This window comes from Triturus cristatus, chromosome 7 (assembly GCF_964204655.1).
Source record: "Triturus cristatus chromosome 7, aTriCri1.1, whole genome shotgun sequence".
In the NCBI taxonomy this organism is placed as follows: Eukaryota; Metazoa; Chordata; class Amphibia; order Caudata; family Salamandridae; genus Triturus; species Triturus cristatus.
In genome coordinates this window covers 282,443,261-282,467,924 of record NC_140590.1, presented here as the reverse complement: position 1 = coordinate 282,467,924, position 24,664 = coordinate 282,443,261, and the positions used below count along the sequence as shown (strand labels likewise).

The 24,664-nt window shown below is 47.3% G+C and overlaps 1 long non-coding RNA gene across 1 annotated transcript in view; it reads left to right on the top strand.

Moving 5' to 3' along the window:
* LOC146809430 (uncharacterized) overlaps nt 1–23,673 on the top strand; it is a 135,885-nt gene extending 112,212 nt beyond the window's left edge. The window contains exons 2-4 of the long non-coding RNA XR_014965548.1: nt 3,914–4,586; nt 22,416–22,497; nt 23,617–23,673. This is a non-coding gene — a long non-coding RNA (uncharacterized LOC146809430). The remainder of the gene's footprint in view (nt 1–3,913; nt 4,587–22,415; nt 22,498–23,616) is intronic.
* The last annotated feature ends 991 nt before the right edge of the window (nt 23,674–24,664 follow it).

Here is a 24,664-nt window from a genome sequence, read left to right as displayed (position 1 = left end):
TGGGATCTGCTGACTGCTGTTGACGGTGAGTTAGCAGGATGCTGGGTGGTGCCCTGGTGCAGCTGGTCCGTGGGGTACAGTGCAGCTTCGTTCGTTGTAGGTCTGCAGTCGTCGGTCGCGGTGGGTAGTTAGTGTGCTGGACCGCTCTTCGGATGCGCCGGTGCAGATCCTCCTGCTAGGATCCTGTCGCAGTCTCCTTTTGCTGATCCTGCCACTTCTGGCCGGGTAGTGGAGCGTCAGGGCTTCTCTTCCAGTCTGTGGTGCTGTTTGGGTTGATGGTTACAGGGTACAGTCGGCTAGTTACTCTGGCCAGGCAGTCGGTCCGTCCCTTAGTGTGTGGCATCTGGGGAGCTAACACGTGGCAGTTTGGTCGTCGCAGTGGCTCACCATGTGTGCTGCAGGTTCAGGCTGTGCTGCTTTGGGCTTCTGGTCACCCTGTTCTGGCTGGACTTTACTTGGCAGCGCCCGTTTGGGATTCATGCGAGCTCTCTGTGGGCTAGCAGTCTCTCTTTGGTGCTGATTGTATTGTCTCTGCCCACTTGGTGAGGTCACACTTGAGTAAGCTAGTGCGTCTCCTGATGTCTGGCACGACTGTGCATCCACGTTGGTGCTTGACTGAGGTAGCTCTCAAAGTAAAGGTAGCTTTGAGGTTTCTTGGCCCTCACCAGGGGCTCAGCTGCTTCGCTTTTGCCTGATAGAAAGTTCACAGGGTGCGTGCTGTGCACCGGGCTATCGGCCAGCGGCTTCTGGACTGCAGTCTCGTGGGGCTGTTGACCCTCCAAACACAGGGCACTGCTGGCCCCTCCTCTTCCAGCGCCTGCTCCTCTGTCGCTCAGGAGCTCAACTTGCAAGCTGTCTGGGAGGGCAGACGTGCTTGTATCTTCCTTTGCTGCTGAGGTCGGCACTGGGTCTGTGTCCGAGCCTGAGGCAGCTGACGTGTTCTCAGCTCATCGTGGACTGCACCTTAGTAGACTTGAAGCTCCTATCGGGTGGGGCTGCCTTCCCTTGCCTCGCTGTGCTGCGCGGTGCAAATCAGGAGAGCCAGGCAGGTCGCTTCTCTTTGGCGCTCTTGGTGCTTGGGGCGACCGCTGGAGAGCTGATGCGGTGAAACGGCTTGGTTCTGGGCAAAGTCCCTTTATATGCAGCTCTCTCGTTTGGCCGGCTTGCCGATGCGGAGCGGGGCCAGCAGGTGGCGCTGCGCATGCTTCTCCACAGCAGTACTAGTCTTTGGTATCGCTGGTGTGTTGCCGAAGATATGCGGGCTTCTACAGTTACGGGCCGCCTCTGGTGGAGGCAGGAGCACACTCTAGGCCATTTCTGGCCGTCCTGTCTCTTCTTGGGGCAAAGATTCAGAAGACAGCGCTTCCGCTACGGCTTCTGTCTGTGAAGCAGCAAGTACCGGGTGAGATGGCCTTTAAATGCCTGAGCAGGTGAGGGGGGCATGAACCTGTCTTCTGCGTCGTTCCTTCCCCTCTCGCCCCCTCCCTCACTCCTGCTGTCATGCGTTGGTGTCCTCAGGCATTCTCCAGCGGTGGGCGTCACTGAGGCTTGCACTCCGCCTTGCAGTCCGCCAGGGTGTCATGGGGTGATCCACTCTACCCTCCTATGTGGGTGCTTTCAGAGCCGACCCTGGGGTCCTATCCATGCGGTCGATGATCCACGATGTTTCCCCAGCCGATCGACCCTTGGGCTGCACCTGTCCCCGGGAGAGATGCCAGGGGTGCGGTTGAGGGGCACTGGGCATGTTGCCTACCCTGGTGCTGGGAGGTCACGGTTCCTCTCTTTTCCCACCGGAATCAGAGAGGCAGAGGAGGACAGCCAGTCGGTCACTCCAAGACGGTGCCTCAGGGCAGTGGGGACATGACATTCCGGGCATATTTCCTCCCCATGAGGAACGACGAAGTGCCTGGCAGCGGGCACACGAGGTCGAACCCGCCTCGTCGCCAGTGTAGTGTTGGGCCTCAGGCCCACATGATGGCAAATGACTGACGCAGACACAGGGTAGTAATGGACTGTAACTGGCCACGAGCACGTGCACCCGGGCCCTTTTATTGACGGGGCCACGTCACTCGTGGCACCCGTGAGGGATGGGTGTGGGGGTGCTGTGTGTCCAGCCCTCAAGGGAGTGGCTGGGATGACAGCTTCCTGTGGGACACTAGAATGTGTCTCACAGGACATTACATGCCCCTGGGCCGCGACGTCTTCTAGTGCCGGCTCCCACAGCCCGCTCGAGGATCGTTAATCAGTCCAGGGGCCCCAGGATCACTCAGCTGCCTGCTATACGACGATGCCCCTGTGCTCACGGGCCTCAGCCGGCAGCTCAGTCTTCAAGCCCCCTAAGCTATCCTTTGCGAGGCCACGCCCAGCTCGTAATATTGTTAACTTGAAATTCACACAAAAATTAAAATGCACAAGGAAGCAAAATTGCGCATGTAATGGTCACAAAATCCAGAGTCTTACAAGTACATAAGCAAAATCGAACTGCCACTTGTTGCTGTATAAAATGTCCTGGAACTCAGCTCGTAGTAGAAAAGGGGTTAATAGTGTCTGTAATTCACCCCTCCTCAGCTCTTTTTTGCCATGTAAACTATTTTATTTATTCCCAAGAAATGTCATATTCCAAATAAGAAAATAGATTTAATTGGAAGCTAATGCAAACGTACACCATCCCGATGTTACAGCAGCAGGGCCCGATTCACAGAACTAACTTAAGACAAAATCCTAAACTTACTACTTTTGGTATTCACAGAAGTTAGGATTTTGTCCTAAGTTTGACTTAAGACAAACTTAAGACAGACTTAAGACAAACTTAAGACAAACTTAAGACAGACTTAAGACAGACTTAAGACAGACTTAAGACAGACTTAAGACAAACTTAAGACAAACTTAAGACAAAATCCTAACTTAAGTCTGTCTTAAGTTTGTCTTAAGTCTGTCTTAAGTCTGTCTTAAGTCTGTCTTAAGTCTGTCTTAAGTTTGTCTTAAGTTTGTCTTAAGTGTGTCTTAAGACAAACTTAAGACAAAATCCTAACTTCTGTGAATACCAAAAGTAGTAAGTTTAGGATTTTGTCTTAAGTTAGTTTTGTGAATCGGGCCCGCAGTGTTCCAGCAGCAACTGCCTCACTTCAAACCATAAACCTCAAACCCAGATGTTTGGAAACCTTCCAGATGTTGATGTATTGTGATACTTGGACATTCTAGAAAGCTATGTTATATCTGTATTACTCTTCTGTAATGCTACCGTGATTAATGTGTACCGACCGACTAATCTTGCCATATTATCTCTCTCATATATCATGCCATGTACTGTCTTGCCGAAGTGATGTTTGTATCAGTAATGTGTTGTAAAGTTTATGAATAAATCACTTAAAAAAAATAATAATAATCCAGATGTTGGCACTGCAGGGACTGATGAAGGAAGTCAGGATCCCTGACTCGGCCAAAACATGCCTCGTACACTTATGGGGGGATGACCGCCCCGTCCAGGAATAATAAGCCCTGGATATGATTAAGTTTAGCCTTGGCCAAAACAAACATAGCACACATGTGGGGTGCATGGGATACAGCAGCAGTGGCATATTGGGAATGCGACATGGACTGGTGCATGCGGTTAGAAAAAGAATATAGTTGGGTAGAGGTTGCCGATGCAAATGGGAAAATAATTTGGTCCCCATGGCGATCATTTCGTGTTATGGGGGAGAAACCCCTGGGGGGACTCAGAACCACTTAAGTTTGTCATTGTGTTATTCCCAATTAAACAATGCTTTGTTGATTTCTGCTTTACATATGCCCCATAGGCTGTTTCAATGATATAAGGCCCCTTCACGGCCAAGTGAATATGCTGGACTTCCTTTTTTTTTTGCCGTATTGTCTTATAAAATTCAATAAAAGTATATCTTTTTTTTTATTCCAGATTTCTCAAAGTAACAAGAAATAAAAGTATGCTGATTGATCATATTGAAAGGCGGAGCACAAGCACTGAACGGAGTTCGAAAGCCAGTAAAAAGAGGGTTCAGCTAAAAGGCAAAAAAAAAGAAATCTGCTTTGACCCTGCAGAATGGGCACATCTCCAACAGTCTTCAAGAAAGGCAGTTCTATCAGCAAGTGCTCAGGCTTTCTCTGTGAAACTTTACATTTAATTCTAGAAGCATCTCAACAGTACTTGTGGCCTTCCCAGAAAATGCACAAAACTTGTATCAGAAGTTAATTCGTCGAGTACTTACCTGGACACAGCTGGGGTGCGATACTACATCCCCCAGCACTCTCCATCTGCCCTGGAGGGAGCAGAAGGCGCCGGAGCACCGTAACAGCACAAGAGGTGTCCTGATGCGCGGAAGCCTCATTCACCGAGGACTTGCTGCACATAGCTGGGGTGGGATACTACATCCCCCAGCACTCACCATCTGCTCTGACGGGAGCGGAAGGTGCTGGAGCTCTGTAAAAGCACAAGAGGTGTCCCGCAGCGTGGGGCGCGTGCAGGTGGTGCCCGGGCCAAGAGCGGGTCCGTCTGCACCTGTCCATGGCCAGTCAAGGCTGGGCTGCGCCACCTCCCGTGGTTGGAGCCTCGAGTTTGTGCCCAGAAAGGGGTGAGTGCATCCCTCTTATAACTTATTTATATGACATATATGATTATCAGGGACTTGATTGGTATTTTATTTTAACAAAGACCTGTATTGGTTTCCCCCAGACCTTTATAGCACCCATCGGAGTTAAGAAATATAAAACATGGGGAAACAAAAGTCTACTGGGTGCTCAGGTCTTACCATCAAACTCACCCCAAAGTCCACCTCAATTAATCAAATTCTACAGAGGACAATCGGGGTAACCTCTACATAAGTCGAACTTACTTAGTGGAAACTTCTACTGGAAGAAAGGGGACCTCACATGGAGCCATATGCAATAGCCTGCAATTTGTCCACTGACTTGGTGGAACCTGTGGGGCCCTCAACACTAACCCAACTCGACCCAACTGTCAGTGTGCAGCCATTGATGAAATGAAATGAAAAGTGAGGTTTATATAGCGCAACTGTCACTCCTGACGGGTTCTCCTGGCGCTGCAGATAACTGGAACCGACTGTAACTGTATGGGCTAAATCATGGCCAGGAAGCAGACATCTATTAGGCCAAAGATCCAAGTCTTAAGGGCTCTTCTAAACAGATCTTCCCGTTGGATCGCTCTCAGTTCCTTTGGCAAGCTATTCCACGCTTTTGCGCCCAAGACCGTAGCTGATTTCCCTCCTTTGGTTGACAATTTAAACCTAGCTATTGCAAGTACATTTGCGGAGCTAGATCTGAGTGTCCTTGTTGTGGTATAAGATTTAAATCTAGTGGAGAGATAAGCAGGGCCTAAACCACGCGATCCTCTAAAAGTTGTCAACAGCAATTTGAACAAGATTCTTTTATGGATCGGGAGCCAGTGTAGAGTCTTCAATGGAGCAGAGGCAGACACTCTACGAGGAAGCCCTAAGACCAATCTGGCCACTGCATGCTGAACTACTTGGAGTTTCCTCAGAGAGGCCTTATTCGTCCCTGCAAGGAGGCTGTTGCAGTAGTCTAGCCGTGATAATATAAGAGCTGCTGTTACAGTTTTCCTTGCTGCAAGCGGGATGAGATTGAAGAATTTTTTCAATGTTTTAATAAGGCCGAAACAGGTCCCTGATCATTTTGAAACATGGGGTATAAAGGAAAGGGAAGAGTCGAACAGTACTCCCAGATTTTTTGCGACCTCAACCGTTAAAGGAGGGGCTACAGTATCATCTGGCCACCAGTCTTTGGGTTGAAACAGATTATTTTTACCGATGGGAAGGATTTCTGTTTTGTCGGTGTTACAGCAGAGGTGGTTGTTGTTCATCCATTTAATGACTGCTGTAAGACAAGCTTTGAAATTTTCTTCCGCTTTTGTCGATCTCTCTTCTAATACCAGGACTCAAACGTAAGAGACTTAAATCTGCCCAAAATAATGAGCTCCATCAAGCCTCCAAGAAACCCAAACGTGCTACCAGAATTAAGGCATTAGTGCAGGGTTCCCCATCTATGTGCCCCCCTACGCCCACGGACAGTGTTGCCCAGATATCAGGAAGCAGGGCCTAAACGAATCAATCAATGGACCAATGAAGCTCAGCTAGGGCGCTAAACTAAAGGGTGAACTACTTGACAAAATTAAAGCATTGATACAGGAGGAATTTTCTCCAATCAAGGCTAAATTAATTGAGGTGGAAGCACTGGTTAATTTTCATTTAAAACTGTCGCCATCAGTGGACCAAACCAGGGCCTTTGGTGTCGGTTCACACCCCTTCCCTCAAAGTAGCTCAACAACCGTTCAGCACCCTATCAAAAGAAAGAGTGATACTCTAGTTTTAGAGACCACTACAAAAGATGGGAGTCAAATTGCCAGTCTCTCTGTGAATCCTGGGAAAAAAGCACAAGATTGTAGCATACAGAACCAGTCTGCCTGGTTAAAATGGAGAATACGGATAATGCAGCAGCCAACTAAAGGCCGCAAGAAACCAGGGATTTACCTGGGATTGACCTACTCCTGCTGCCTGTCCCTATGTTGTGGTACTGGCGGGAGTACTGGGTCTTAGACTGGGCCAGTCTGAATCTTTTTCTGAACTCAAGAACAAATGTTTAAACTGGCTGAGCACCAATCAACGTTTTCCCTGGACACAGGCGGACAGTATTCTCTTCACCCGCAGGGTGAGGTGGAGAGGGAAAGGAATGAAAGATAAAGAGGGTGACTGTATAATCATACATTTTAGGAAACCTGAAGTGGTTCAGAAATTGGTGTTTAACATTTCTTTTGGGAGTTCGGGAGGCTTGGGAAGACTGGTTCTTCTTCCTGTCGGATATTTTTATAAACCTCTCAACAGAATACCCTTGAATAATTTTCAATCCAGGGGTCAAAATAGGTTTGGCAATTTTTATCTTGGCATAAATCAGACCCAGACCGTGACATTTATAACATTCCAGTCTACAATAGGTTTGGGCCTCTTGACCAAATTGATTGACATTTAGCTCACGGAGATCTCCCGTGTAAATTCCATTCCAGTAGGACCGTTCAACACACAGAGGGTGCTCAAGTAGGGTGTTTAAAAACTAGTACAGCTATGTATGTGGAAAACGTATGCTTGGAAGAACCAGGAAGTGATGCTGTACTGGGGAATCAGGTCTTTTCCCCACCAGGAAATATAGCCTCGATTCCAAGAGCTCTATGCAAATGAAGCCAGAATCAAACAACAGAGAAGCCCTCCCTGTAGTTTCCAGAGAAGTGCATCTCAACGTCTGGATGATACAATAACAAATGATTACCTGGGGAGAAAATCTAACCTGAGGTTAATATCGTGGAATATTGTAGGTATAGGCTATAAACCTTTTAACCCAGACTGGGAGGCATTTGTTGGGGATTAAGACATCTGCCTCTTTCAAGAAACTTGGCACTGTTTCCTAATCAATTGGCCTGGGTACACCTAATATGACATAGCAGCTGTAGCAGGTGCATGGGGCAGAGCATCTGATGGCCTATTGATGTGGTTAGGCACACACGTACGGGGTACCGTGTTGAGCTCAGAAGAGCTATCTAAGGATGTCTTGTGTGTTACAATTCGACTCTTCTCAGGTTTTACTATTAGTTTGTATAACATATATATCTGAGACCCTCAGTCAGTAAACCAGATTCCCCTATTTTAAGCCACCTTCCATTTCACATGGCTAACTTATCCCCAACAGTGTTGAAGATTGTAGCAGGTGACTTTAATTGCCGATTCGAACCACTCGATATGCCATGTTGTGTAACCCTCACTGAAGAAGATAGACTTTGGTTTATTCCCAATGTTACTCGTTGGTCCCCACTCGCTATTCAATGAATGTGTTAACCTTAAACCAGGGTATCCGTGCATGTAACGGTAGGGCAAACTCTAACAGGGAAGGGAAACCTACCTACAAAAGAGCAACCAATATAGGTTTATTTGATTACATCATGGTTGACGTTATGCTCTGGCCCCATGTCTTGGATATGGTTTTCATCAATAGTATTGAAAGTGACCATAACCCATTAGAGCTTACCTTCGGCCTAGCTAGGACTAATTATCCCGTTACGGATATCCAATGCCTAGATGCATATGGCTGGGCCTGAACTGGGGTGGTGAGGTGAGCTAAAGAACGATGATGGATTCAACCCAGATCTGTGACTGGGGGTGAGTGTCTGAAAAGTTTCAGTGCTCCGGCCACCCTCTCCTTGTGTTTGCTTTGTTTCCCTAAGTTGGCAGGGTATGCCCAGACGTGGGTCCCTTGCTCACTTTGCCACTGGATTCAAGCTAGCCTGGCTGATGAGGATGCTTGTTTCCGGTCCAGGGAAGTCCTGACTTGGCAGTTTGGGCTAGACTATTCCCAAGAGTCATAGGGTCAAGACTGATTTGCATATAGCTGGGTCTGAACTGGGGTGGCGAAGTGAGCTAAGGAACGATGATGGATTCAATCAGATCTGTGAGTGGGGGTGAGTGTCTGAAAAGTTTCAGCGCTCCGTCCATCATCTCCTTGTGTTTTTCTTTGTTTGCCCTAAGTTGGCAGGGTATGCCCAGACATGGGTCCCTTGCTCACTTTGCCACTGGATTCAAGCTAGCCTGGCTGATGAGGGGTGTTACCCCGAAACCGGTCCCAGGATGCTTGTTTTCGGTCCAGGGAAGACCTGGCTTGGCAGTTCAGGCTGGACTGTTTCCATGAGGCACAGGGTCAAGACTGATTTGCATATAGTTGGGTCTGAACTGTAGTGGCAAAGTGAGCTAAAGAATGATGATGGATTCAACCCAGATGACTGTCACTGTGGGTGAGTGTCTGAAAAGTTTCAGCTCCCATCCATATCTCCTTGTGATTACCTAAAATATACAGAATTTTTAGTAATGCATTCATTTTTAATTAGATTTATTTTTTTCAGATACCCGCATTTAGTGTCAACCATTTAGTGGTATGTGTCCCTAGTTGACTCATGAGTGAGTTTCATTTCATCATTACTATCTTTGAATGTAGATCCATAAATGACTTATTAAGCTTGATATGACTTGTACGCTCCAGCCATCACTACCTAGTGTAACCAACTCTTCATTCATGATAATTATTTTGGGTTTTTCGAGTTAATCCAATTACCTCAAAATATATCAAATCTAGTTACTAGAGGGGGATTGCATGGACCAAAGAAGACTGTCTAACCGAGCGGCTCTTTTGGTTGCATACAGAATTATACAGAATCTACAGAACTTGGCGAGCCAGCTCGCCGAACACAGATGTGGATAATGCCCAGGAACTAATATAGCTGCCAGATTAGCGTTTAATACGCCGACGGACAATGCTCTGATCGTAAAGTGGAGTGGGAAATGGGAGGACAAGATGGCACCAAGGGACCTGTAGTGCCTGGTGCGGGCCGCGAAGGGAGAGCGATACTGTCACACTCTGCTGGGACAGGCACTGAGACACAAGCTGCAGATAACATTGGTGCCACCAAGATGGCAGACTGGGGCGAATGTTCCCAAATAAGTGCCATAGCAAAGAAGCTCGTGCAGCCCTGAGGCACACGCATAAAATTGGCTCCAAGTAAGTGAAGACGGCATGTTAAGGAAATCAATCAAGGGTTGCTAAAGCACAACTACTAACCCACGAGGGTCTCAAGGCACTGGTGGGAGGTGGGGAGCAGATCCGTCTAAGTGTTGGGGTCATTCAAAGAGCCAGGTCTTGAGGTCCTTCCTAAACTGAGATAGCGTGGGAGATAGTCTGAGGTGGAGGGGTAGGGTGTTCCAGGTCTTGGCAGCGAGGAAAGAGAAGGACTTTCACCCGATTCTGGTCTTGCAGATCTATGGGACAGTGGCCAGGGCGAGCTGAGTGGAGCGGAGGAGTCTTTTGGGTGCGTAGAAGGAGAGGCAGCTGTTCAGGTATGCTGGTCCGGTGTTGTGGAGGGCCTTGTAAGCATGGGTGAGGAGTTTGAAGGTTATTCTTCTGTCTGCCAGGAGCCAGTGGAGTTCGCGGAGGTGTTGAGGGATGTGGCTGTGCCGTGTAGGTCGAGGACCAGTCTGGCTGCAGCGTTCTGAACATTCGTGAGCTTGCAGAGGTTTTTCTGGGTAACACTGGTGTAGAGTGCGTTGCCATAGTCGAGTCTGCTGCTGATGAGCGCATGAGTGACGGTCTTGTTAGATTCGTTGGGGATCCATCTCAGGGTCTTTTGCAGCAGGCGGAGGATATTGAAGCAGGCCTAGGATACTGAGTTAATCTGATGGTCCAAAGTGAGCGATACATATAGTATGATGCAGAGATTTCGTGTTTGGTCTGTCGGGGTGGGGGGAGTTCCTAGAGCAGAGGGCCACCAGGTATCTTTCCATGTGTAGGGGGTGCATCCAAGGATGAGGACTTCTGTCTTGTCTGAGTTGAGCTTAAGGTAGCTGTTCTTCATCCAGGTGGCGACGGCTTTCATCCCTTCTTGGAAGTTGTGCCTGGTGACCCTGAGTTCGTTGGTGAGGATCAGCAGTGTGTCTTCAGCGTAGGAGACGATGTTGAGTCCGTGGTTCCTGATGATGGTTGCGAGGGGGGCATGTAGACGTTGAAGAGGGTGGGGCTGAGAGAGGAGCCCTGGGGCCCTCCGCAGTTGGTCACTGTCGGTTCCGTTGTGTTCTGCTTGTGAGGAAGGATCAGATCCAGTTGAGGGCCCCGTCGCGGATACCGGCGTCGTGGAGTCTAGTGGTTAGTGTGCGGTGGGAGAAGGTGTTAAATGCTGCTGAGAGGTCCAGGAGGATGAGGGCCGTGGTTTTGCCCTGGTCGAGGAGGGAGCGGATATCCTCGGTGGAGGTGAGGAGGGCAGCCTGGGTGCTGTGATTGCTTTGGAAACTGGATTGGGAGATGTCCAGGATGTTTTTTGTTTCGAAGAAGTCGGCTAGTTGGGTGTTGATGGCTTTTCCGATGACTTTGGCTGGGAAGAGAAGCAGGGAGATGGGTCTGACGTTCTTAAGGTCTGTCGGGCCTGTGGAGGATTTCTTCAGGAGTGGGTTGATTTTGCCATGTTTCCAGTCCTCGGGGAAGGAGGTGGTCTCGAGGAAGCAGTAGATGGTTCGGCGTGGCTATGGTGCGAGGGTGGCTCAGTGGAAGTTGCGGTGTGGGCAGGGATCCGATGGTGCTCTGAAGTGGATGCTGTGGTGAGTGGGGTCCAACTGAGCAGGGTCTGTCGCGGTGCACAGGCTGAGGGGGGTGCTGGTTCGGTGGGGAGATCCTGGTTGTCGAAGTTGTTGTAGATCGTCTTGATTTTGTGGTGAAAGAATCTGCAGAGTCTGTTGCAAAGGTCTTGGGAGGGTAGGAAGTCTGCGGTTTCGATGTTGGGTTTCGCAAATTCCTTGATGATGGTGAAGAGTTCTTTGGCTTTGTGTGACATGAAAACAAATACACTACTAATAAAACAGCAATAATGACATACGAAACAAGTGGGAATAGTGATGCCTCATGCTTGAGATATTTGCGGATGCGTTCAGTATGCAGAAAAGTCCTGCTTAACACATAGCTGAACAACATGCAAAATAATGTGTTCAGAGTACACTGCAGGTCCTGACACTGCAGTGAACTAGATATGTGTTAGGGCTAAGTTGGATAAACCCTGATATCCCGCTTTTAATAAATGATGGCAAATTTGTAATCCACTGTTGCCATTGGTATCTCTCCTGGTTTACATCCATAAATACCATATCATATGAATTTAAGATTCAAATAGTAATTGTGCCACACCCGATTTGAACTTGTGCTAAGCAAACGTAACAGTGACATTGCTGTGGACCAAATTTCCTTGATTTGTGTATTTCATGGTTATACCAGACAGCTCATGACAGAAAGATTAACAGCAAATGGCTATTGTTAGCAACTCAACTAGGCCTGTTCTGCGACTGATGACATGGAATGTTCAGGGATTGAACGACCATAGAAAAGTTCAGAAAAAGACTGCGGGTGAATGTTTGCATTGTTCAACATTCCGTCCATCATTTGTTCTTTTTGCTTTTGTTGCCCTAAGTGGGAAGGGTACGCCCACATGTGGGTCCTGTGCTCACTGTGCCACTGGATATAAACTAGTCTGGCTGATGAGGGGTGATACCCCGAAACCGGTCCCAGGATGCTTGTTTCCTGTCCAGAGAAGCCCTGGCTTGGTAGTTTGGGCTGGACTGTTCCCATGAGGAGCAGGGTCAAGACTGATTTGCATATGGCTGGGTCCAAACTGGGGTGGCATGGTGAGCAAAACAACTGTGTATTAAACCCAGACATGTGACTGGGGGTGAATGTTTGCATTGTCTAGCATTCCGTCCATCATCTGTTCTTCATGTTTCCGCTTATCGCATCAATGTGCCAATGCACAGTGGATTTCCCAATAAAAATGGACTGAGGAACTGATATGATATTTAGAAAGCAGCATACACAGTTATCCTGCTTAGGTCATCGTAAATAATTATGGTGTGGCAGTAAACAGATTATTATAAAATATCAGAAATGGATAAGATTATCACTGTCATTAGCAGGCAGGATAGCCACAATGAAAAAGGTGGTTCTACCGATATTTCTTGTCTTGTTTCTTAATATACCCATTTCCTTTCCCAAAAAGTTCTTTTACACACTACATCAGTTATGAAAACTTGCCTGGGTTGGGAAACAACCTCGAGTTACGTGATCAACGTTAATGGTTTCTTACAAAAAAGGTGGCTTAGCGGCCTAAGACATAGAACTTTAGTACGACGTAGCACAGTGCCATTTTGCCCATTACTGGTTGCACGGCCCTAAACATTTGCCCCATTTGTGGTTAGAGAGAGATGCTGCTGCTCCACTGCCCTTTGGAGCCACATTATATAGCTCCACCACCAGAAATTGCAACACTTGATTTGAATGGCTTCACGGTGCAGGAGTGGAGATGGCTGCTCAGACATAGACAATGAATACTGATGTATACCACCATAATGAAAAAAATTGCCTTACCTGCCTACCCTTGTGCTTGGAAAAGGGAGTTGGGCAATTGTTGGGTCGGTTGCACAGTTGCCATGGGTGATAGGTTCCGAGAAAATAAATTCTTGACATTGAGTCAATTCAGAGAGTGATGTATGAGATTCACCACCCAAGACCTTTATATTAAAGGTTGCTATCAGGATTTGCCAGTTTCTAAGAATAATGAGTTTGCAGATTCAATTTAGATAAATTACATTTGCTCTTTACAGCACTCCAGCCACCAAGGCTGTTGCACTCTTCTGTTGTGTCCCAGCATCTTCTGAATACATTATATATTCAGAACCAGAATCCTGTAGTAATTCAATTACCCTGAATACCACACATCTCCCTTTTTTTATATACAATACAGATATATATACACTTATATTACAGCATTATAACTAGATTAACTATACACTATACAGTAGTCAACCTTATTAGGTCTTTTAATGCTTCTGCTGGATCTCATCAATTCTCTTGGCTTAGATTCCTTTTGTACTTTTCCTTCTTCTTTCGCACAGTGACTGCTGTCATCCTTAACCTTCACAATTCTGTTCAAGTTCCAAATGCAGAGGTTTTCAGTTTTCGTGACATTTCTAAACACATTTCTATTTTACATAGGACTGCAGACTGTTCATGATTTACAGGAGCCTTTAACTGTTTTCTCTACCTTAATCACAAGTTTCTTCAGACCTTCCTTTCATTCACTTTCCTCTCTTCTTTCCATCTCCGATCACATCTTCTTTCATATCACTAACCTCAATTCCTTCATTCGTCCATGGTGGAAATTATATGGTATTGGATTTCCTTGTCCTATATAATTCAAAAGGCACCCTTCCATTAGCACCATGTGGGGTAACTGTATGCCTCTAACCACTTCTTAACGTTCACCTTCCCGCCCTTACATGCATCTTTCGCCACTTGAAATACATATCTAAGCATTCTTTTGAGTCTTTCCACCGTCCCATTTTCTTCAGGATGATATAGTGCACACCCTTTTTGTTTAATTCCGCTTTCCATCAAATACTGACACATTTCCTTGGAGGTAAATTGAACTCCATTATCTGTACAAAGTGAGCCCAGAAAATCTTCTTTGGCAAATATCTCAAATAGAAATTCTATCACACTCTTGGTATTTATTGTATTCACAATGTTCAACTCTAACCAGTTAGAAAACATGTCCGTCAACATAAGAACATGCCCCCCCTGTTTTGGCTACCAGTTGGTTATACTCTGTCCATGGCAATCCCATCCTCGTCGTCAAAGATCTTGAAGATTCAATCCAGATAAATTAGGTTTACTCTTTACGGTGCTCCACTTACCAAGGTCACTGGACTCTGTATTTTACTCTCCGTTACCCAATGACAGAACCAGAATTCTACTTCCATTACACTGAATACCTCAGTTGTGCCGCGCAGTGATGGGAACTGTGGGTGGAACTCTGTAGGGACCTGTCTCGTTCGATATTTGGTATACTTAATTTAGAATGTGAAACACAGACCTTTTATTTCCCATCTATATTCACTTGCCAGAAGTGGGGAAATAACTGGGGAATCAAAAGTCGACAAGACTGAAAAAACAGACTGGCAGTTCTATTGGTCTGCCATTAAAAATGTCTCCCTAAATAGTCGACATAGGTTTATACACTTTAGATATGACCAAATATATTATTGAGCTTCTGCCAGATTGTGCCAATACGACCTTAGGGAAAACTCTGATTATTTTCGATTTCAGGATGAATCAGCAGATTTTATACATGTATCCTGGAACTGTCCTGCCATACACACGTGCTGGAAATTCATTTTTGAGGAGATTAGATGAATAGAACTTCTTAAATTGGTATTGGACCCTCTGATTGCCCCTCTAGAAGGTATTCACACTGGTAAGAAGGTTCACAGCTTAAGTGCTTCTCTTAGCAAAAAGATGCATAGCAGTGACATGGAGCAAGGTGGCACTCTTCACTATTGAATGGCGATATGACCCTACATTATGTAGCCCCACATTTGAAAACTATGGGGAATATTATCAAGGACGGAGTTAAGATTATCGCCGGTTTAGCGGCAGAAAACTGCCGATAAAGCAGCGATAATGGGCTTGATAATATGCCCTGGAGAATTCCAATAGAAGTCCATGTTCACACCAGAACCAGATAGTTTTTAACGCCGTCCTTGATAATATGCCCCTGAGATCTACTAATGGCACCTAAATCTAGACCATGTAACATATTTGTGTCTTATCAGGTATACTTGGCACCACATGCTGCTGATAAAGACTATTTAAATGGGACCACAAATGTACTGTAACGTGGATTTTAGATAAACCCCCTGTACTGCTTATTATAGTGTATTGCAAATGAATGTTGGCCTGTTAATTAATTATCATGATGCTGTGGGACTGTTACATCAGTATTTGTGTCAGAATAATTTGGACGTGAAATAATCATGAGGTATAACTGGTATTGGACAATCGATGCAAGATGCTGCTTACTCTACTGCCCATTATATACCCAAGTCCTTTCTCTGTAAGAATTCACATTTTTTTACTTTGTTTTTCTGTTTTTTTTCCTTTGCTGCTGTAACTGTGAACATTAGTAAAATATTTTTTTTTAAATCTACTATCTAGAATCAGACTCACTGAAACAAAATCAAAAATGATTTCTTACTACTAGAAGCAAGTCATCCTTTTGTAAATCTTGATAGAAATTATCCTCTCACTATAACTTCCATGTTTGCCTAGCACTGCGGCCAAAGTGTTTTTTTCTTTTGCTATATTACAAAATAACTGGGAAAGGGGTAGCCTTTCTTCGTTCCTCTTTCAATATTAAATTCAGAGGACAGCCTGATGTCAACTAGGCTCCTTGCCTTCGTTTCTTTGTATAAAGATCTCAGGCTAGAGGTCAGTTTATATGACAGATTACTGAAAATAGATAATCACATGCTACACGGTTTAGGACATCTCTGCATCCAAATGTATACCAACTCGTGGAAAATTTTGATGAAAGGCCAATTTCAACAAGTCGGACAACAGACCAGTGTTATACTACTGCCTCCTTCATTTTACAACGCCCAGTCCATTCTTATTCGTCCGTAGATTATGATAACCTTCCATTTGCGTACTTTAAATTTGCCTAGATATGTTTATATCTGCATTCATTAGTGAAATAGGATGATAATTCGAATTTGGTTTATGTATTACCATGATCATTGAATCTGTCATCTATTTTCCAAAACGTTCAATCTTTTTAATCTCAGGATACATTTTTGCCATAAGTGACACAATGTTCTTTTTTTTTAATTAAAAAAAAACCCTGTTTTTATTGTTTTCTCTATTACATTCAGTACAATCCATTTCAGGTTTAGCAAATGAGATGTATTCATACACCTTAACATTGCACTCTTAGTCACAAGTCATTTATCCATTGTTCTCCAGCCCTTAGTATGCCCACCACTTGCTCCAAATCTTTGTGTGTTACTGTGGACAGTCCCTAGCTTGATAAATCGGCTAAACCATCTTGACCCTTCAGTCCACCCTCATCCGCCATTCCACCATGGTGGGGGTTGAGAGGACCTCCATCTGCGAGCAATGTCTTGTTTGGCGAACATTGTGGTCACCCCCACCATTACCTGTTCACAGCGGGGACAACCTAGGTCAGGACCACTGAACAGTCCAGGATCAGAGAGAGAGTCTTTTCAATGACTTGCCAGTAGCCCGTTATTCAGGGCAGGAGCATACAACATTAAAGAAGTCTGTGTCTGTCTGAGTGCAGCGGAATCAGGTGGGTTGGGAATGTTTCCTTGCATGCCACAGCCAATTTGGTGTTAAGTAGGTGGTGTGTAAATAGTATAGCTATATTAACTGCATTTTGGAAGAGAGAGCTATTTCACAGATAGCCATCCAGGCATCTCGCCTATCTATCTCCTCCAGGGGGTCTGTCCACTCCTCCCATTTTTCTTTAAGGGTTAGAAACACTTCCAGAGCATTCATTACTAATGTGTTGAATATGTGAGATATTTCTCCTTTACCCAGACGGCCCATAAGAAGTTTGGCTTTAAGAGGGTTGTATTCGGGCAACTCAGTAGAGTCACGCAGGTGATATGACAGGGCATGGCAGTGTTTCAGGTATTCGTGGAATTCTGTGTGGGGTAGGTAGAACTGCTGTTGTAGATTTTGGAAACAGCATAAATGCCCTCCTTGTCAGATGTCGCCTAAGGTTCTAAGTCCAATTCTGTCCCATTTCCTAAAGCCTTCGAGGTGTGCATTGTGATGCAGGGGCGGCTCCTCCATTAGGGTGGAGGTGCGTCACCCCACTGCTTTCTCGCAGTGCGAAAAGCAGAAACATAAAATTGTATTTTAAATACCATTTTATGTTTCTGCTTCTTGCGCTGCGAGAAAGCAGAATGGTATGCCTGGTTGGGGGCGGGCAGGTCGGGGAGGAGTGGCTTGCACAATGTAACAGGCCCTGACTGTTTGGTCGGCCCCTAACCTGTCATGCGCACTCTGGATTTTCTCTATGTAGGCTGCTTGCAGCCTACATAGAGAAAATGGCCTCCCTACAGGCGTCCGACTGGGCGCCGTCCGCACCAATCATAAAGCTGCCATTGCAGCGTTGTGATTGGCTTAGGGGAAGGAGGATACCTGCTTCCTGTTCCAAAAGCTGCAGGTAAATGCACGGGACCCGTCCAGAAGCGGAGGCCGCGCAGGACTCGGTATGGTAAGTTTTTTTATTTATGTTTTAAATCCCCCACGTGCGAACCTCCATGCGACGCCCCCAACCACCCCCCCACCCGCAAGTCATGTGAGCCGCGACTGTTGTGATGTAGGCACCATCCCACTTATAGTGGAGTAAGCTGTATGAGTATCTTGTCCCATCCCATAATGCGCAGGGCTGCCCTCCATAACCTAATGATCACCGCAGACATCTCTGAGAGACAGCGAAGATGGGGTATGGGATCGCCCTAGAGCAGTCTCATTATGTCATCCCGAACTAAGCGAGAGAGCTCCAGTCGGTATATTGGGTCAATCCATCCCCCAATCAACCATTCATTAATCATCTTCAGTTGGGAAATGCAGTTTGATGTCTGCTATCCTTAATCCCCCTTCGAAGATCGACTGTCTGCATTTGTTCAGTGCTATACAAGGTGGTTTACCCGCCCATAGGAAATTGTGGATCAGAGTGTTGAGTTTCACGAACCAACAGTTAGGAATGTCGAATGGAAAATATTGGAGGGTACACAAGAATCTTGGAAGGATCATCATTTTGAATAGCACCACTCTCCCAAGTAAGTTAAGTGCGAGCAGTTCCCATCTCTGGAAGTCTTGTTCCCTTTTAGGAGTAAGTGATGAAAGGTTGAGGCTCTCAGCTAAGTCGGGATTCCTGGAGGTATAAAAGCCTACATATTGAAAGCTTAGCTTTTGGATGGGGATGGATGTGTCCCAGTTTACAGTTTTCAGATCACCTCAGATAGGGACCAGGAGTAACTTGTTCCAGTTCTCCCGGAGGCCTGAGGCAGATTCATATAAGGTTAGTATCTCCAGGAAGCGAGATCCTGAGAGATGCGGGTTGGCTAGGGAGAGGAAGATATTTGCATATAGAGCAAAAATATCTTCGATCCGTGCATTTCATTGCCAATCCTTGACCCGTACATCACAGCGAATGAGCCAAGCTAAGGGCTCAATGGCAAGGGCAAATAGAAGTGGGGATAGATCAAACCCTTGTCTGTTGCCTCTACAGATCGAGAAGGTGTCCGAAATTACTACGTTTGCCCACACATAGCGGTATGTGCTTCATTTGTGCCATTGGTTTCCGGTGCATGGCACTGGCACCTAATTGTCAGCACCAGCTCTACTGACAATCCACCACATAGTGGCACTGTCTTTTTAATTTTGAGATGAGCACCACAACCGTGTTTATTAAATCAATATACAGTGAAAATGAATAATATCATCCTCTCATGCCATTATACTAGCTTTGTGTAGCCTGAAATAGACTGCATTTCCACTATTGTAGGAGTGAGGTGGCTAGGTGTTATGTTAGTACTGCCATTGGCAGCGCTGGCAGGGTATAGGTGCCGCAGGCTACAGTGGCCTTCCGAGAAGGGCCCTGGCACTTAATTTTTTACAAATTAAGCACTGTGAACAGCCGCATGTAGGCTCTAAATCGCTCACGAAAACTAATTCACTTTAAGACCTCGAGCAGGAAAGACCAGTCGACTGCATCAAATATTCATTTTGGGACAGGTGGTCCTGTTCCTCTTGAGACTGGGATGAAAGGCATAGAGCTTCTGGTAGAAATCGGCGAACTACATTGCAACCTCGGCTGAAGTACGTCTGCGAATACTGGATCGCTCAGTGATTTTGGGGACAATCTTGGAGGTCATTTCGTTAGTGGCCAACCAGTACAATAATTTTCCAATCTTGTCTCCCATTTCTTACACCTGCTGCATGGTTGTCCTCCAGCAGTGCCAAGCTTCTTCAAGTGAGATTTGTCTCAGTGAAGCCTTAGAGATTTGAAGCTAGCGATATAGGGTCGCTGACGGGTCGATCAGAATTTGCTTTTCCATGTCTAGTATTTTGTTTTCAAGTGCAGTTAAGTGACTGAGCTTTTCTTTTGCCTTATGTCTAATATATCCTTGGGCTAGGCCTCTTATAGTGGCTTTGCCAGCTGCCCATGGTATCCAGAGAGATGATGTCATGCCCATGTTCTGTTCAAAGTACGCTTGGAGTTCAGTTAATAAGTAATCAGGTATCGACTAAGCATCATGCGTAAAGTCGCCAGATAGGACATTGAGTTTTATCTGCCCTCCCGAACTGGGTGGTAATGTGTGAATGGTCCAAGATTTCCCTGAGAAGGATCATAGCGCCTGTCAGGATGTTGGTTGCTGGGAGGAGAAGTAGATCTATATGAGATAATGTCTTGTCTGTGGTCGAGGTGTGTGTGTGAATTCCAAATTACTAGGGTGCCATACCCTTCAGGCATTGCACAACCCCAGTGAGTCCATCCAAGTCGAAAGTTGCTTGGCAGAGTCCAGTTGGCTCACTGTAGGAGTGTTTGAGGAGTCAACAGAAGGATTGGGGGAGGCACTGCAGTCCCCTTCTATTGAATGGTGACCCAATGAGGAAACACATGGATGGCTCATATTGCCTTCAGAGCTTCGGGCAACTAGGGTGGTATGTCTGTAATAGGGAAATTATGTTGCTGCCTTTCAAGGAGGTCCTCCACACCCACAAAGTGGCCCTGGGCATCTGAGATGGCGGAACTCACCACCAACGGAAATGTCTTGTGTAAAAGGAGTGGCACTCTTTGGGATCCCTGCGTGATATATTCAATCATATCCAAAGCATTTCAGAAAGGTGCAGTGCATTCCCAGCAAGTGTGCCTCTTGTAGCATCAATACGGCAGGCATGAATTGTTTAGCATAACGAAGGATAGCAGTCAGCATGATGCGATCTAGGAGGTCACTAGCATTCCAGGACATAATCTTAAAGTGTGGCATTGGGGTCAAATGTGATCATAGTGGGGATAATCGACGAACGCAAATGCACAGGCTAGAGGATATAGGAAGAGCCAGCCTCTGCGTATGGTGACTGCTAATCCAGAGTGTATCACTGTATGACATTGTGGTTGTAAATACGAAACAGTTAAGGACTGAACAACAAATAGAAACAAACCCATGCAAAACAACCCCCTCCAAATCTTCCCCTTCCACAGAATTCTTCTCCTGAACCGTCAGTCGCCATGAAACCCCCTTGAACACAAACCATTATATCAAATTAGGGCAAAACACGAGCATGGGTATGCCTCCTGTACAGAATATTTCTGAAATGGCTAACATCGGGCTTAATGCATTTAGGGGCATATTCACAAGAACGTGTGATAACTACCGCAAGAGTAGCTTAACACAACTCTCAACATCGCAGCCCATCGCGGGAAAATAACCAGTGGAATTCACAACAAGGCGGTACCATGCGATAGTCTGCCGAAACCGCGGACAATGTCTGCGACACAACCACCTCGATGGAGATAAAAACACAAACCACAACACCAAAAAACCTGCGATTGGCCAAAGCGCGATGAGGAAATAAGCGATAAGCAGCACCAGGCCTGCAACACACACCTGGCCGGCGGGAAAAATCTCCATAAAAGTAGAAAAAAACACCCAAACACAAACTGACCAACACCCAAGCACCATGGAGGCAGCCGAAGCAGACACAGAGGACAAGTGCAACCCCACAAGCACCCCAGACGACCAGCCCGGGACCTCAGGGACAGGGAAGGGCAAGGACAAGAAGAAGAGAAATACGAAGTTCAGTCTGCAGGCGAACAGGATCATAGTTACGGAGGTGATGGAGCACCGTCTACAACTGTAGGTCACCTCCAATGTGTCATTAGGCACCAAAACTGGAATATGGGGGGACATCGAGGACAATGGACGAAGTCAAGAGGCGAAGGGGGGATCCTCATTGCTACCCGTCGCAGGCGTACTCGCTGGTGGTGTGCAGGTCACTGGTCTAGTTGTCAGCATGCCACAGCCACTCCCTGAGGGCAGGTTTGCATGTACACCACACCCATCCAGCACAGGTGTCACAGGCCATGTGACTCCGCCAACATAAGGGGCCGACGACGTCACATTCCCCTCTGCCACGGTTCTCAATCATAAAGGGCCCACGAGTTGTTGCGCACAGGCTTAGTGGCACCCGAGGCCTTGCGTCCATCACGGACCTGCCACCACGTAGCGCTGACTGGGCTTGCACAGGCTTAGTGGCACCCGAGGCCTTGCGTCCGTCACGGGCCTGCCACCACGTGGCGCTGACTGGGCTTTAACAGGGTTAGTGGCACCTGGAACATTGCGGCCAGCACAGGCACCCCGCCACGGGACGGTGACTTGGGGTGCACTGAGTCAGTGGCACCTTAAGCTGCTGAGCGGGTGTGCAGCCTGCAATGATGCCCCGTCCCGGCGGTCCAGACAGCTCAGGTTTTGTGCGCCCTGCTGGACAGAGCCAGCGGGCAGCGCGGGCCTACCGCCACATGGCGTCACTTCCGGGATCACAGAGTCGGTGGCACCTATTGGGCTGAGCGGGTGTGCAACCTGCGATGAGGCCGGGTGCCCTGGTATGTCCTCTGCCATGGAGTAATCAAGACCCAGCACCAAACGTGAGACCTGGTGGCCTGCGGAGCAGGGCGGCATAGTGTGGAGTGTGCCAGGTCTGCAGGCCCCGGGCTTGTAGCCTGCAGCGGCACGGGGTGGGACCTCCTGTCTGCACGCCGGTGGCGGAAAGTGAGCAGTGCGACCTGGGTGTGCATGGGCGGGCATGCTTCGATGGGACGCGGGGGGTCTGGGGTGCCTCTGTCTGGGTGTGCATGGGTGGGCAGGTGATGTTGTCTTGTGCGATTGTGTGTCCTGTGCCAAACATGTATCTGGACTCTGTTTCAGATGATGGGTCTGTCTCAGATGTGTGACCTAATGGACTGCACTACATGCCAGCAGGTGGTTGGAAACGCACCGGTGGCAGCAGGTGAGCAGTGTGGCCTGGGTGTGCAGGGGCGGCGCTCTCTCTCTCTCTCTCTCTCTCTCTCTCTCTCTCTCTCTCTCTCTTCCTCTGTCTCTCTCTCTCCCACTCTCTTCCTCTCTCTCTCTCTTCCACTCTCTTCTTCTTCTCTCTCTCTCTCTCTCCCCCTCTTCCTCTCTCTCTCTCCCACTCTCTTCCTCTCTCTCTCTCTCTCAACCCCCCACTCTCTTCCTCTCTCTCTCTCTCTCTCTCTCTCTCCCTCTCTTCTTCTTCTCTCTCTCTCTCCCACTGCCTTTCTCTCTCTCTCTCCCACTCTCTAGCTCTCTCTCTCTTTCCCCCTCTTCCTCTCTCTCTCTATCCCACTCTCTTCTTCTTTCTCTCTCTCCCCCTCTTCCTCTCTCTCTCCCACTCTCTTCTTCACTCTCTCTCTCTCCCACTCTCTTCCTCTCTCTCTCTCCCACTCTTCTTCTCTCTCTCTATCCCACTCTCTTCTTCTCTCTCTCTCTCCCCCTCTTCCTCGCTCTCTCCCATTCTCTTCTTCACTCTCTCTCTCTCCCACTCTCTTCCTCTCTCTCTCTCCCCCACTCTCTTCCTCTCTCTCTCTCTCTCTTCCCCTCTCTTCTTCTTCTTCTCTCTCTCTCTCCCCCTCTTCCTCTCTGTCTCTCTCCCACTCTCTTCTTCTTTTCTCTCTCTCTCTCCCTTTCTTCCTCTCTCTCTCCTTCGCTCTCCCACTCTCTTCCTCTCTCTCTCTCCCCCTCTCTTCTTCTCTCTCTCTTTCCACCTCTTCCTCTTTCCCTCTATCCCTCTATCCCACTCTCTTCTTCTCTCTCTCTCTCCCCCTCTTCCTCTCTCTCTCCCACTCTCTTCTTCACTCTCTCTCTCTCCCACTCTCTTCCTCTCTCTCTCTCCCACTCTCTTCCTCTCTCTCTCTCTCTCTCTCTCGCTCTCTCTCTCCCCCTCTCTTCTTCTTCTCTCTCTCTCTCCCCCTCTTCCTCTCTGTCTCTCTCCCACTCTCTTCTTCTTTTCTCTCTCTCTCTCCCTTTCTTCCTCTCTCTCTCCTTCGCTCTCTCTCTGTCCTTTGATGTGCACAGGACACACCTTCTCATCGTGATTTTTGTCTTGCAGGCTGTGACCTACGGATTGGCCCGAGGGGAGCCGCAATGTGTCTTCATTTCATTTCTGTGTTCATTTTAATAAATTTGGATTTGTTGCTTCGGAAATTAATGTGTGATGCTCATTTTTGTGACGACACATGCATGTCACTAGTTGTGATTCTGCAACATTATGCAGATAATTTTGTGCGTGATTGGGTGTAGCTGATGTGGCATGTCTTTGGTCGAGGGGGCCGGGGAGGGCGGCGGGTGTTGTTGCCCTTTTGGCCCTCGGGCTGCATGTTCAGTTGCCCGGGTGCATCTGTTGCCCTTCCGATATGACTGTGGGCTGGGCTCCCTTTTGTGGTGCAGGCTGTGGTCCGACTTAGCACCAGGTCAGAGCAGGTGTTATTTTCCTGCTGCTAACACGCCTTATCGCCTGTTTCGTGTTCTTATCACAGTTCTGTCTGGTCGTTGTGGACTGGTGTTGTCGCTCCTTTTGGCATGGGAACGCCAACTCTGCATCTCATTAGCGATAGTTGCGGGGGTCATCTGTGGCGATGTTTTTTGCGGTGCTGTGGGCTGTTAACACCAGCTTGTGAATGGGGCGATAAATTTATCGCAACTTTGGCTGCTATAAAGTGCCGTTATCTCGGCAATAGATCCTTGTGAATATGCCCCTTAATTTCTTATTACTAGTTCAGTAATGCAAGCCGCCGGGGCCCCAGTCTGTCCTCCTACCACAGTTGAAAGGCCTGACCAGCGATTGCAGGCTTGTTGGCGGATGGTGGATAGAGTTCTAGGCTGCGCTTTGCATGAGACCTCAGGGGTCTCTTGCTGCTGCAGGCTCTACCAGGGATCTGAGGATCCAAATGGGCTTAGGGTATGCCGCCTTTCTTTCCATGATGTCATGATGTCATGTTCGACGGCTATTGATTGAGATGGTCTGAAGAGTTGCAATCCAGTGGCGGCTTTTTCCAAGGAGTCAGACTTTCGGTTGCATACTCGTGGGCTTCCTCAGGAATTTTGAAAAAGTAAGTTTTTGCGTCATGTATCACTTTAATTTTGGCAGGGAATATTAA